Raw genomic sequence first — 14,488 nt, 5'->3', positions numbered from 1 at the left:
GGTACAATGTTCTTTTGCATGGAAATTTGGCGTTTTATATTGTAGGCCTGTAATTCTTAGGAATAACACACTTAAATCATGTGCCAGGTGGCATATGAAAGCGTTTTCAAATTGCCTTCTTTAAACTATGAGCTGGCCTGTCTATGGATCAGAAAATCTTTGTGCCTATACAAATTCAACAAGAACTGGAATTTTGAACATCAGCACTGTGCTCCCCAAGTATCTTGAATGGAAGGAAGTCTTTTCTAGCATTGCAAGCCTTTCAGGATCTTTCAAGGGGCTGAGTAAGGTTGACAAAAAGACTGTAGTAGCCTACATTGCCTGACCAGAAGACACCAAAAGTCTTTTCTTGTTACATCTTGCAAAGAAACTTTTCGTGGGGCAGAGAACCACTTAATTAAGGTTGGTCTTCTTGCCAAGGAAGCAAAATCTAATTATTGGTTAGGTAGAATATTTTTTTCTACAAGTGCCTCATACCAATATTGGCCCTGTGGGGTATCCCAGCAGTAGTTCTCAGGGAGATTTCACTGAACATGCAGCTTTTGATATTTACAACAGAATACCAATGCAAAGACTCCGTCATACAAGATACGTTCACAGTGCAATGGAATTTTCTGTCTGATCTTTGTCTCTGGTTGAATTAAATCTTTTATGGTAAGACTGCAGATAGGTGCAAAAGCCAGTGACCAGATGCTTCTTCCAGATGACAATCTATATATGACCTTGAGGGAAATCCTTGTTCCCTCTGTGGGACTCGGGCTTGGATCTGAGAGCACCCGTTGCTCCAATAGGTTTCATTTCATTGAAGTACCTCACGGTAAAACTAGTTCTCCTGACAGCAACTACTTCAGATAGGATGTTGAAAATTGCAACCCCTTCCTGCCAGGGCCCTTTGATGTAGTTCTTCTTCCTTCCCTTTTTTTTTTTTTTTCTTTTGTACAATTGTTCTTTAAGGGGCCGTGGCAATGGGTGTGTCCTACGCCTGCATACTTTTGCTGATAGGTGTCCCTCATTCCCATCTCAAAAATTTTGGGGGGTTTGGCTACCAGGGTAATTAGATTGGCATGCAGGAAATACGTTTTTCTGTTCTGGAACAATTGCAAGCCTATTTGACTAGAGGGGTGGCAGCCTTTGGGGCAGTTATGCCCGGATTGCTTGGAAGATATAGGTAAGGGCTAGCTTGAAGGTCTGGTGCTACCTTCATTCAACCTTACAAGCTAAATATGCAACCAGCAAGTTTGGGACAAGAGAGATCAATTCTTTCTGGCTTTAGTGCTCGCTCGGATCCACTCTCCCAACACTCCTCTGCAGCTATTGAATCAGATTGCAACGTCTGATGGTTCGGTCATCCGATGCTCTGGGACTAGAACTACAGCTCTGTGCCATTCTAGTCCAGTTGTGATAGCTCAGAACAAACACCAGGCAGGCTGTATATAAGTTCAAACAGGACTATCCTTTATTGCAAAATACAGGCTTTTATACACTCAAAGTGGAGGTGCAGACCTCCTGCTCATATTACTCTAACAATACAGCTGTAACCTAATTAACATGAGCCAATTAACTAATCCCTTTAGACAGCCTAGATGACTCAGACATGACCGTTAGGCCAGACTGGCCGTCTTGTAGTTCAGAAAACCAATCAACATTATCACAATCAACATAGACTCTTCTTCACACAATAGCAGAGTTAATTAACACAAATAACAATGGGGATCTAATGACTCTTAGATCTCATAGTAGACTTATTTACAATACACATTTTAGAAGACAATAGACAGACAGGTGTTGGAATTTACATCAGCATCTCCTAACAGTATCTGTCCCAGCATTATGAATCAGCCACTATTCCAATATGGCAAATCCAGGGTCCCCCAGAGTCTGTGTGTCCTGGGGGACCAGGACCCGAATCCACAGTAATACCACCTCAAGGGTCCCCAGGCATACAGCCTTCACAAAAGAGCACCGTTCCCCCAAATGCAAGGGGCCCCCGATCGATCGGCAAGAGGCTAGCATACAGTCACCTCCAAAAGTCTCTTTCCCGGCTAGGTCTGTCACAGCAGGTTTTCTTTGATTGTCAGTGTCTCTTCATTTGTTCTCTCCCGCCCTATATTAGCTTTAGTATATCCCGTTGTGTGCTGACGTGAGGTAGGCCAGGAAAAGGGAAAATTGTTGACAAAAACTTACTGTAATTTTCCTTTCCTGGCCCATCCTCATGTCAGTACAGGACTCTCTCCCTAGTGGCCTGTCGCAGGCTAAGTTATCGAACATCCTAGTTGGGGGAGGGGCTGTCTTTTATTGAGCTAGATACAGGTGGTCATGTGGGGCTCCGGAGAAGGTGTTAACCCGTTGTGTGCTGACGTGAGGATGGGCCAGGAAAGGAAAATTACAGTAAGTATTTGATAACAATTTTCCTTTTTCCAAATCCCCCTACTAGTGTAAGTTCTCCCCCCAACTCTCCCCTTCTAGTACAAATCCTCTGCCCAAATCCCACCTCCCAGCACAAACCCTCTTCCCCATTCCTAGGGTAAATCCAACCCCCAAATCCCCCCTCCTAGTACAAATCATCCCCTCCCAAATCCCCCTCTTCCCCTCCTAGTACAAATCCTCTTCCCCCACTCCTAGGGTAAATCCCCCCCCCCCACTAGCACAAATCCTCTTCCCCCAAATCCCACCCCCCTCTCATTACCAATCCTCTCCATCCTCCCTACTACAATCCCCCCCCCCTGAAAAACCCCTTCTAGTAGAAATCCTCCCCAAAATTCCTCCTCCTAGCACAATCCACCCCCTTGCAGCATAAATCCGCCTTCCTAGTAGAAGTCTTTCCCCCCCTCCTAGCACAAGTCCCCTCAAGCCTGTTCTATTAGCACAACACTCTCCAAATTACCCTTCCCAGCACAAATCCCTCCACCCCCCCCCCCCCCATTCTACCTTCCTAGCACAAATCTTCCCAATTCTGCCCCCTAACACATACGTTTCCCCCATTACCCTTCTCTTTACAGCACAAACAGCCTCCTCCAATGTTACAGGAGTAGTGAGGCGGTACAGGCTCTTTGCCACCCTAGTCGGCCCCCCATGAACACTGTACCCACACCTGCTGCAAGTCCAGACAGGAGAAGTGTCAGCGGGGGAGAGAGCTGGGATAACAGCACTCCTCCATACAGCAGATAACACAGGATCCTCTTAGATTGGGCAGTACATGGCTTGATTATCCAATCCCCTTCCTCCTCCAAGGACTGCTCATCTCCTGATCCTGTGTAACCCGCTGTATGGAGGCAGGGAGAGCACAAAGTCCACACCTTCTCCCAGCTCTCTTCTTGCTGACAATTCTCTTGTCCAGACTTACAGCAGGCATGGGTACAATGTTCATGGGGGTGCCGGCCTGGGAGGGCACAACTTAAATCTGGGGGGCGCAGCCACCCCAGCACCCTGCTAATCCGGCCATTGTACAGATGGGCGCCCCTCTGGGAAGGGGCACTTGTGGGCACATGCCTACAGTGCCTACTGGGAAATCCAGCCGTGCTTGATGGTTAAAATAAAAAATCTGCTTGCCGACTCCTTAGGCTGGTCATACATTATACAATTTTCTTGTACAATTTTCCGTTAGACTTACAAAACCCATATAATATGAGGTCAAACCTAAACACTTTCAATTTGTATGCAGTCAGGCAGGCCCTAGCACTACATAGTTGTAGGTAAATCTAAAGAAAAGTGTATAATGTATGGCCAGTGCAGTGCAGTGTCCTGGTAAAAACATACTTTTTATAGATACAAGGTGTAACACCTATAACCTCTCGGTTAAAGATTTTTTTTTTTTTTCCCATGCAGTGTTGGCTGTGTCTACACTGTATGGGTTAACTGCTTGTTTTTGTCTAGGGCAGTGATGGCGAACCTTGGCAACACAGATGTTTTGGAACTACATGCACTCTGCAGTGTAGTTGAGCATCATGGGAAATGTAGTTCCAAAACATCTGGGGTGCCAAGGTTTCCCATCACTGGTCTAGGGGATTGCAGTGATATACTTGCCTATCTGCCGATCCTACGAGTGCAAGACTGGTCCCCGCCGCTCCAGACCCCCCCCCCCCTGCACGTTAGTGGTCTTGTGAATGGACTGCTCCTGATGCCATCATGCCCATAGACTAGCTCTGGATGTGGGGACCATTCAGTCCACCATTGGATGTGGGGAAGCACTGTTTTCCAGAGGATCGGGTAAGTATATTTTTCTTGCGCCCCCTGGCCAAAACTAAACGTTAACCCACTGCATGGGAAGGTAAAAATGTTGCACAGTTATTCTTTAAAGGGAAGATATATGATATTTTTTTATATCATTTATTGACTTACCACTAGCAGCAAGAAGGAGGTAAGATCTTTGCTCCCTGTATTTTTTTTCCCTAAAAATTAACTCTGTGCAGAAATAATAGACACAAATTAATAGAGCTTCCTAATCAGCACATAACATTACATTTTCTGAATTCAAATTGTTTAACTATCTGAATTGAACCTGCTATCAGTCATTTGCAGCCCCTGTTTAGCTGGGCTGAAGTGTGAAAGGAAGAATCAGCAGAAGGAGCCAATCAATATACAGTGCCTTGAAAAAGTATCTATACCCCTTGAAATTTCCCACGTTTTTGTGTTACCAACCAAAAACGTAAATGTATCTTATTGGGATTTTATGTGATAGACCAACACAGTGGCACATAATTGTGAAGTGGAAGGAAAATGATAAATGGTTTCAACATTTTTTACAAATAAATACAATGAAAAGTGTGGGGTACATTTGTATTCACCCCCCCCCCCCCCCCCCCTCCCAAGTCAGTACTTTGTAGAACCTCCTTTCACTGCAATTACAGCTGCAAGTCTTTTTTGGGATGTCTCTACCAGCTTTGCACATCTAGAGAGTGACATTCTTGTTCATTCTTCTTTGCAAAATAGCTCAAGCTCTGTCAGATTGGTTGGAGAGCGTCTGTGAACAGCAATTTTGAAGTCTTGCGACAGATTATCAACTGTATATAGGTCTGGACTTTGACTGGGTCATTCTAAAGGCCCGCACACACGATCGGACTTTTTGACAACAAACATGCAAATTAGCTGTTTTGGAGCAACATCCGACCGTGTGTACGCTCCATCGGACAAACTTTTTCTGTTTCCATCGGACTTTTGTTGGCTGTGCGAACGCACAAACTTTCAGGCAACAAAAGTCCAATGGAGCAAAGTCCGATCTTGTGTACACAAAACCATCGGACTTTTGTACAAACTACAGTACGCAGCCGCGAGAAAGTTTCCAGCGCGAACCCATCGCACTGGTTCTCGGCGACAGGGTACTGTACATCTCGTGCTGGCTGCAATAGGAAAAACACATTTTCCTATCGCGGCGAGCGCAAGAGGGGATTCCCCTCTGGGGGCATACCAGCCCCTTAGGTCTGGTATGGATTTTAAGGGGAACCCCCTACACCAAAAAAACGGCGTGGGGGCCCCCCAAAATCAATACCAGACCCTTATCCGAGCACGCAGCCGGGCTGGTCAGGAAAAGGGGTGGAACCATACCAAGCCGCATGCCCTCAACATAGGGGAAGGGTGCTTTGGGGGAGGGGGGCGCCCTGAGGGCCCCCCACCCCAAAGCACCTTGTCCCCATGTTGATGAGGACAAGGGCCTCTTCCCGACAACCCTGGCCGTTGGTTGTCAGGGTCTGCGGGCGGGGGGCTTATCGGAATCCGGGAGCCCCCTTCAATAAGGGGGACCCAGATCCCAGACCCCCACCCTATGTGAATGAGTATGGGGTACATCTTCTTCTCCGCTCTCTCCGGCGTCTTCTCCCGATGTCCGATTCTTCTCCGCTCTCTCTGGCGTCTTCTCCCGATGTCCGATTCTTCTCCGCTCTCTCCGGCCTCTTCTCCCGATGTCCGGTTCTTCTCCGCTCTCTCTGGCCTCTTCTCCCGATGTCTAGTTCTTCTCCGGCCTCTTCTCCCACTCTCCGGTTCTTCTGCCGGGCTCCTCCGCTATCTTCTGCTCTTTTGCCGCTCTTTTGCTAGCAGTGGCCCGGTCTTCTTCGTTGTCTTCTCCCCTCTTCTCTTCTTCCGATGTTGACATGACGCTCTCTCCCGCTGTAATGCTGTGTGGAGTGCTCCGCAATGACTTATAAAGGTGGTGACCTCGCTCCCCTATGACGTCACAGTTCCGGGGCATGCTGGGACTGTGAGGTCATAAGGTGGCGTAGTCATGTCATCCTATGACCCCCCCACTTATGACCTCACAGTCCCAGCATGCCCCGGGACTGTGACGTGATAAGGGGTCAGGGTCACCGCCTATATAAGTCATTGCGGAGCACTCCACACAGCATTACAAGGGGAGAGAGCGTCGTGTCAACATCAGAAGAAGAAAAGAGGGAAGAACGCGACGCAGAAGTCCGGGCCACCGCTAGCAAAAGAGCAGCAGAAGATAGCGGAGGAGCCGGCAGAAGAACCGGACATCGGGAGAAGAGGTTGAACACCGGGAGAAGAGAGCAGAGAAGAACCGGACAGTGGGAGAAGAGGCCAGAGAGATTGGCGAAGTCGGAAGAAGACCCCGGAGCTGCCTAATAAATTACTTTAAAAACCCGTGTAGTGTGTTTTTTTTTTTTTTTTTGACACTTTTTTTCCCTAGGTGAATGGGTAAGATGTACCCCATACTCATTTACATAGGGTGGGGGGCTGGGATCTGGGGCTCCCGGATTCCGATAAGCCCCCCCGCCCACAGATCCTGACAACCAATGGCCAGGGTTGTTGGGAAGAGGCCTTTGTCCTCATTAACATGGGGACAAAGCACCCACCCCCCATGTTGAGGGCATGCGGCCTGGTACAGCTCAGGAGGGCCCCACCCCCTTTCCTGACCAGCCGGGCTGCGTGCTCGGATAAGGGTCTGGCATGGATTTTGGGGGGGACCACCATGCAGTTTTTTCGGCGTAGGGGTTCCCCTTAAAATCCATACCAGACCTAAGGGCCTGGTATGCTCTTGGGGGGGGGGGGGGGGGACCCATGCCGGTTTTTTATGTAAAATTTGGCATGAAGTTCCCCCTCAAGATTCATACCAAACACAGTGCCTGGCATTGGCGGGGATCCAAGTCGGATCCCCGCACCAGTGTGAACCCGGCTCGCAAGGTGTCAATCTCGCCGATTAAAAGCGGTGAGAATGACACAATATCAGACAACAATACAGAAGTTGACCACAGGGTGGTGGTAAAGAGCTGAAAAACCACGTAATTTGGTGAAAGTTGGCTGGAAAACTCCTGCCGTCTGTATGCAATACAAACTTATGGCCAATGCCCTTTGTACAAAAATCCACAGGAAAGTTTGTACAAAGTCCTATCGTGTGTATGGGGCTTAACACATGAATATGCTTTGATCGAAACCATTCCATTGTAGCTCTGAATGTATGTTTAGGGTCGTTGCCTTGCTGGAAGGTGAACCAGGTGAAATATATTCGGAATGTATAATGCGCTAATATTAACCACCTAATATAACACAGTGTAATCTCCTAATGGTTATTCAGTGAATCATGTACAAAATAATCAAATGGAGCCCATTATAAATAACATCCTTCACCATAACAAAATCCTATAACTAAACATCAATGTGATAATAAATTATTGAACACAAATAAAAGAAAGATGAGATATTAATGTGATGAACCACAGTGCACAGATATCTCAATAGTACAGCATACCGCTGTGAAGAAATATAACATCTTTGATTGATGAATATAGACAGGTTTCAATGAGTAATCCCCAGTGATAGATGGCTTGCTCATATATTCAGCTGCTCAGTGCACGTATCTGTGCACTGTGGTTCATCACATTAATATATCTCATTTTTCTTTCTTTCTTTTTTTTATTGTGTTCAATAATTTATTATTACATTGATATTTAGTTATAGGATTTTGTTATGGTGAAGTATGTTATGTTATTTATAATAGGCTCCATTTGATTATTTGCACGATTCACTGATTAACCATTAGGAGATTACACTGTGTTATATTGGGAGGTTAATATTAGCGCATTATACATTCCGAAAATATATATATACATATATACACACAACACTTTTTGTGTGATATCAATTCACATACACAATAATTGCAGCTATATTATTTGGTCATCTTCTAGTATTTGTCACTTATTTATTTACTAGTTCATATGAGCGCTTTAGTACACTTTTTACTTTATTGAACCAGGTGAAAACCATTTATTTCATTCCACTTCACAATTATGTGCCAGTTTGTGTTGGTCTATCACATAAAATCCCAATAAAATATATTTACTTTTGGCTGTAATATGACAACATTTTGAAAATTGCAAAGGGGTGTGAATACTTTTTCAAGTCACTGTATGCGCTGATATGGTGCATGCTGATAGGAGGAGGAAGCAGAGTGACAGAGTGATGAAGTTATCACTGCGCTCACTGCTTCTGCATTTCTATCCAGCCACAGACAGGGACTGGTCCCAAGACTGTCTGGCTTCAGGTGAAGTGAACTGAGGGCATCTTGTGGCAGAAAAGATGTACTGCGAGATAAAGCTTTTGATTAAAAGTGAATACGGCATCAAAAGGTGTGTAATTTATTTATTTTTAAGTATTTATTTACTCCATTTTCTTATTATGTTTTCCAAAAGCATAGCACATTATTACAAGGATATGCTCAAAAAAACCCCCCAAAAAAACACAACAAGCCTTAAAAAAGCCAACAAATTAACAAAGCAGTGACATAACTCGGATGTCTCCCAATAAGGAGTGATAGGACATAAAGAAGCAAAACTATTATGGTTGGACTACGCAGAGCCCAATAGATTGCCCCTCTATCTTATTTCATTGTAAAAGTCAAAATCAGCCACACAAGCACACAACACTCGTACCCCCTCCACCTCGTCTCTCACCATTGAGAGCCAAGAAGCCCACAGCATTGTATTGAACAAACCAATGGTATAAGGGTATTAAATTGTATCTACCGTGTTACAGTTGTTGAGATAGCAGAGTATCTTTAAGCCAAAAGGAGTCTACTATATCAAGCCAGGGCTGCCAGTTTTTAAAGAACTTATCAGGGCAAACCCTACCCTTATACAGTATATCAGGTTGAAAACAGGTAAATCCTTATTCACCATACAATAAAAGGTTTGTACTCCGGGTGCAGCAGCATTTTTCTATCTCAACAGAATCAATTTGCTAGCATAAAACAGTAACACATGAACTAGAGTTCGAGCATGTGTCCGGTGTATATAAAGTCATTCAGAATACCAAGTAGTCCAACCTCCGGGGTATGAGGCACAAAAGGTGTGTATTTTATTTTATCTTTTTATGGAACAATGTAGGTCTTATTATTTTGGGCTGGAGTTCTGCTCTAATGCTGGCCATAGAAGAATGTGTTTTTTTTTTTTTTTTGATCAGCCTGCAGGCTGAACGAAAAAACTGAATGGATACCCCTATCCATGCAAGTGAGGTGGATGAGGGAATCCTCTCAGGTGCACTATTGTATTCTGACAGCAGGGACCCTCCACTGTCAGAATACACTGATAAGTGCTGCAGCCAATTAGCTACAGTTGCATTAGTGTGACTAGCCTTTAGCTTCAAACCAGCATCAGTTCTTAGGCCGCGTACACATGATCGGAAATTCGTCCAGAAAAAGACCGATGAGAGCTTTTGGTCGGAAAATGCGACCGTGTGTATGCTCCATCGGACTTTTGCTGGGCGAATTCCAGCCAGCAAACGATTGAGAGCAGGTTCTAATGATCATCCATTTAATAAGTTGGCTGAAACACAGTCATTAATTGAAACAAAACCAGCTGTGTAGGAGGCTTAACCCTTTCGCTGCCAGGTCCGTACCTCGTACGGACCTGACATCGGGGAGTTTCACACACAATCCGGTGGCTGCAGCCATCGGGGTTGTGCGTGAAACTGACAGGCAGACTCCTGCCTGTCAGATGAAACCATTTGGGCGGCTGCGCTGCCACCCAATTGCTAACACACACACCCCTGGTACCGGCCCTCCCCCACTATGTAGTTTGGGCTCTGCTTGCCCATTTGCTAGCCCAGGAGCAACATGGCGGGTGCCGGCGGCTGAAGAGGAAGGAGAAGTCCATTAAGATGATCCGCACAGCCAGTTGTTGCTTTTAAAAATCTTCATGTTTATTGAAAAACCACAGTGTACAAACGCAGATAAAACCAGTTCACGCGTTTCAGCCTACAAGGCCTTAGTCCTAACTACATTAAAACACAGAACTTTTTGGAATAAATAGTATCACTAAATGCCATATACTCCACCCGTCAATTGCCTTTAATTGCAAATGGGCAGCAAGAAGAAAAGCAGCCTTAAAGTGGTTGTATACCCCTTTAGCACATTTTTACCTACAGGTAAGCTTATAATAAGGCTTACCTGTAGGTAAAATGAATATCTCCTAAATCTATATGGTTTAGGAGATTTTCACCTTGCATGCAGCCGCTGACATCCGCAGCGCATGTGCAGTGAAGGTCCAGCATATCGTGCAGGAACTTGTCGGAAAGGAGGGCTCCCGTGCGCATGCGCGGGAGTGACGTCATTGCGGCTCCAGCCACTCACAGTGCCGGAGCCACAAACCCGGAAGAATCGCAGAGGCAAAATGTCAGCTCCCTCAGCAGTGACCAGGAGACGGTGCAGGGGCTTCGTTCTAAGGTAAGTATTTCATAATAAGCTAGTGTGCGGTGCATACTAGCTCATTATGTATTTGCCTTATAGGTTGTTTTGTTTTTTTTCTGGGTAAACAACCGCTTTAACAGCTGCACGGTGGATTCAGGTACAGTGGGGACGGAAAGTATTCAGATCCCCTTAAATTTTTCACTCTTTGTTATATTGCAGCCATTTGCTAAAATCATTTAAGTTCATTTTTTTCCTCATTAATGTACACACAGCACCCCATATTGACAGAAAAACACAGAATTGTTGACATTTTTGCAGATTTATTAAAAAAGAAAAACTGAAATATCACATGGTCCTAAGTATTCAGACCCTTTGTTCCGTATTTAGTAGAAGCACCCTTTTGATCTAATACAGCCATGAGTCTTTTTGGGAAAGATGCAACAAGTTTTTCACACCTGGATTTGGGGATCCTCTGCCATTCCTCCTAGCAGATCCTCTCCAGTTCTGTCAGGTTGGATGGTAAACGTTGGTGGACAGCCATTTTTAGGTCTCTCCAGAGATGCTCAATTGGGTTTAAGTCAGGGCTCTGGCTGGGCCATTCAAGAACAGTCACGGAGTTGTTGTGAAGCCATTCCTTCGTTATTTTAGCTGTGTGCTTAGGGTCATTGTCTTGTTGGAAGTTAAACCTTTGGCCCAGTCTGAGGTCCTGAGCACTCTGGAGAAGGTTTTCGTCCAGGATATCCCTGTACTTGGCTGCATTCATCTTTCCCTCGATTGCAACCAGTCGTCCTGTCCCTGCAGGTGAAAAACACCCCCACAGCATGATGCTGCCACCACCATGCTTCACTGTTGGTACTATATTGGACAGGTGATGAGCAGTGCCCGGTTTTCTCTCCACATTCCGACTAGAATTAAGGCCAAAAAGTTTAGTCACATCAGACCAAAGAATCTTATTTCTCACCATCTTGGAGTCCTTCAGGTGTTTTTTTAGCAAACTCCATGCGGGCTTTCATGTGTCTTGCACTGAGGAGAGGCTTCCGTTGGGCCACTCTGCCATAAAGCCCCGACTGGTGGAGGGCTGCAGTGATGGTTGACTTTCTACAACTTCCTCCCATCCCCCGACTGCATCTCTGGAGCTCAGCTTCAGTGATCTTTGGGTTCTTCTTTACCTATCTCACCAAGGCTCTTCTCCCCGATAGCTCAGTTTGGCCGGACAGCCAGCTCTAGGAAGGGTTTTGGTCATCCCAAATGTTTTCCATTTAAGGCTTATGGAGGCCACTGTGCTCTTAGGAACCTTAAGTGCAGCAGAATTTTTTTTGTAACCTTGGCCAGATCTGTGCCTTGCCACAATTCTGTCTCTGAGCTCTTCAGGCAGTTCCTTTGACCTCATGATTCTCATTTGCTCTGACATGCACTGTGAGCTGTAAGATCTTATATAGACAGGTGTGTGGCTTTCGTAATCAAGTCCAATCAGTATGATCAAACACAGCTGGACTCAAATGAAGGTGTAGGACCATCTCAAGGATGATCAGAAGAAATGGACAGCACCTGAGTTAAATATATGAGTGTCACAGGAAAGAGTCTGAATACTTAGGACCATGTGATATTTCAATTTTTATTTTTTAATAAATCTGCAAAAATGTCAACAATTCTGTGTTTTTCTGTCAATATGGGGTGCTGTGTGTTCATTAATGAGGAAAAAAAATGAACTTAAATGATTTTAGCAAATGGCTGCAATATAACAAAGAGTGAAAAATTTAAGGGGGTCTGAATACTTTCCGTCCCCACTGTATATGTTACTAAGCTTTGCAGACAAATTGATACAATAATGTACAAACATGTACAATAAAAAAGAAACAAATCAATCAATTAGTGTCTGCCAGGGAGCACAACACAGACAACAAATATCATAACATCCACAAAGAAAAAGATAAGAGGAGAGGGCAATAATGCAAGTGTAAATCCAAATCCCACCTCAGGTTTAATCCATGCAATCTAGAAATCCACCATGCCTCTCTCCCCAAAAGCTTTCTCTCCCTATCCCCTCCCCTGGGTGAACAAGACAGCCTTTCTATTCCCCTAAACCTGAATGAGGAAAGATCATCTTGGTGGCAATCCCTAAAGTGATGTGTTGCATTAGAAATTTGCTTGACATTAAGATTATTGGTGTCACAATAGTGTTCCCTTATACGGGTTCTTTGGGTGCGTGTGGTACAACCCACATACTGTAGGCTGTACAGGGTGCAAGCAGTGTTGCCAACCGCCCATATTTTTACGTGCAGCCCGTAAAAACAGGGTAGTTTTCTCCTGCCCGTAAATGTCTGTAGCAGGAGAAAAGTGCCAGTAAAAATGTCTGGGACCGGCTTGGCTCAGAACTGCGCATGCGCAGCTCCTGGAGATGCCCGAGCTGATCCGATCAGATCCTGTATTCACCCGGCGGACAAGGCCCAGGGCTGCGGGTGGGGCCCAGGGCGGGTCTGGCAGAAGCTGTTGCAGAACGCCAACAGTCAAGCCAGGGATGATCTTGGCGGCGGTGCGTTCCTGTCACACCACCCAGGAGCCGAGCAGGCGGAACAGAGAAGCTGAAAGAAGACCTGTTGACATTGTGAGTGTTTGAGTGTGACATCTGTACCATGCCCGCAGCTTCTGACATCTCCTTTACCCTGTCCCCAGCCTCTAAAGAACACCTGCTGTACCGGCCTGCAGCCTCTGCTGACCATCTCCTGTACTGTGCCCACAGCCTCTGCTGACCATCTCCTGTACTGTGCCCACATCCTCTGACATGAATGAATGACTTGTATAGCGTTGCAAATGTGAACTGAATCGCCTCAAGGCGCTTGGTCCATCCTGTGGGTCCAGCTTGTTAGAAGAGGTAGGTCTTGAGTTTCTTCCTGAAGGCCTAATGGTTTTCTTCCATAGAGTTAGTCGGTAGAGTCTGACATCTTCTGTACCGTGCCTGCAGCCTCTGATCATCTCCTGTACTATGCCTGCAGCCTCTGCTGACCATCTCCTGTACCGTGCCCACAACTTCTGACCTCTCCTGTACCATGCCTGCAGCCTCTGACCTCTCCTGTACCATGCCTGCAGCCTCTGACCTCTCCTGTACCATGCCTGCAGCATCTGACATCTCCTGTACCATGTCTGCAGCCTCTGACATCTCCTGCACCATGCCTGCAGCCTCTGATCATCTCCTGCACCATGCCTGCAGCCTCTGATCATCTCCTGCACCATGCCTGCAGCCTCTGATCATCTCCTGCACCATGCCTGCAGCCTCTGATCATCTCCTGTACCATGCCCGCAGTCTCTGCTGACCATATCCTGTACCATGCCCACAGCCTCTGACATGTCTTGTACCATGCCCACAGTCTCTGCTGACCATCTCCTGTACCATGCCCACAGCCTCTGCTGACCATATCCTGTACCGTGCCCACAGCCTCTGACCATCTCCTGTACCATGCCTGCAGAATCTGCTGACCATATCCTGTACTGTGCCCACAGCCTCTGACATCTCCTGTACCATGCCCGCAGCCTCTGACATCTCCTGTACCATGCCCGCAGCCTCTGACATCTCCTGTACCATGCCCACAGCCTCTGCTGACCATCTCCTGTACCGTGCCCGCAGCCTCTGACATCTTCTGTACCATGTCTGCAACCTCTGACCATCCCCTTTATCATGTCTACAGCCTTGAACCATTACTTGTATCATGTCTGCAATCTCTCAATATATCCTTGTATCCTGTCCGCAGCCTCTAACCATCTTGTCTTCTATCATGTCCGCAGCCTCTAACCATCACTTGTCTTGTATCATGTCTGCAGTCTCTGAAGGGGAGCCTGGTGAGGAGTCAAAAGTGAGAG

Source organism: Aquarana catesbeiana, linkage group LG12, assembly GCF_042186555.1.
Source record: "Aquarana catesbeiana isolate 2022-GZ linkage group LG12, ASM4218655v1, whole genome shotgun sequence".
Classification (NCBI taxonomy): Eukaryota; Metazoa; Chordata; class Amphibia; order Anura; family Ranidae; genus Aquarana; species Aquarana catesbeiana.
The sequence above is the reverse complement of the archived record's forward strand: the minus strand, read 5'-3'. Positions refer to the sequence as shown.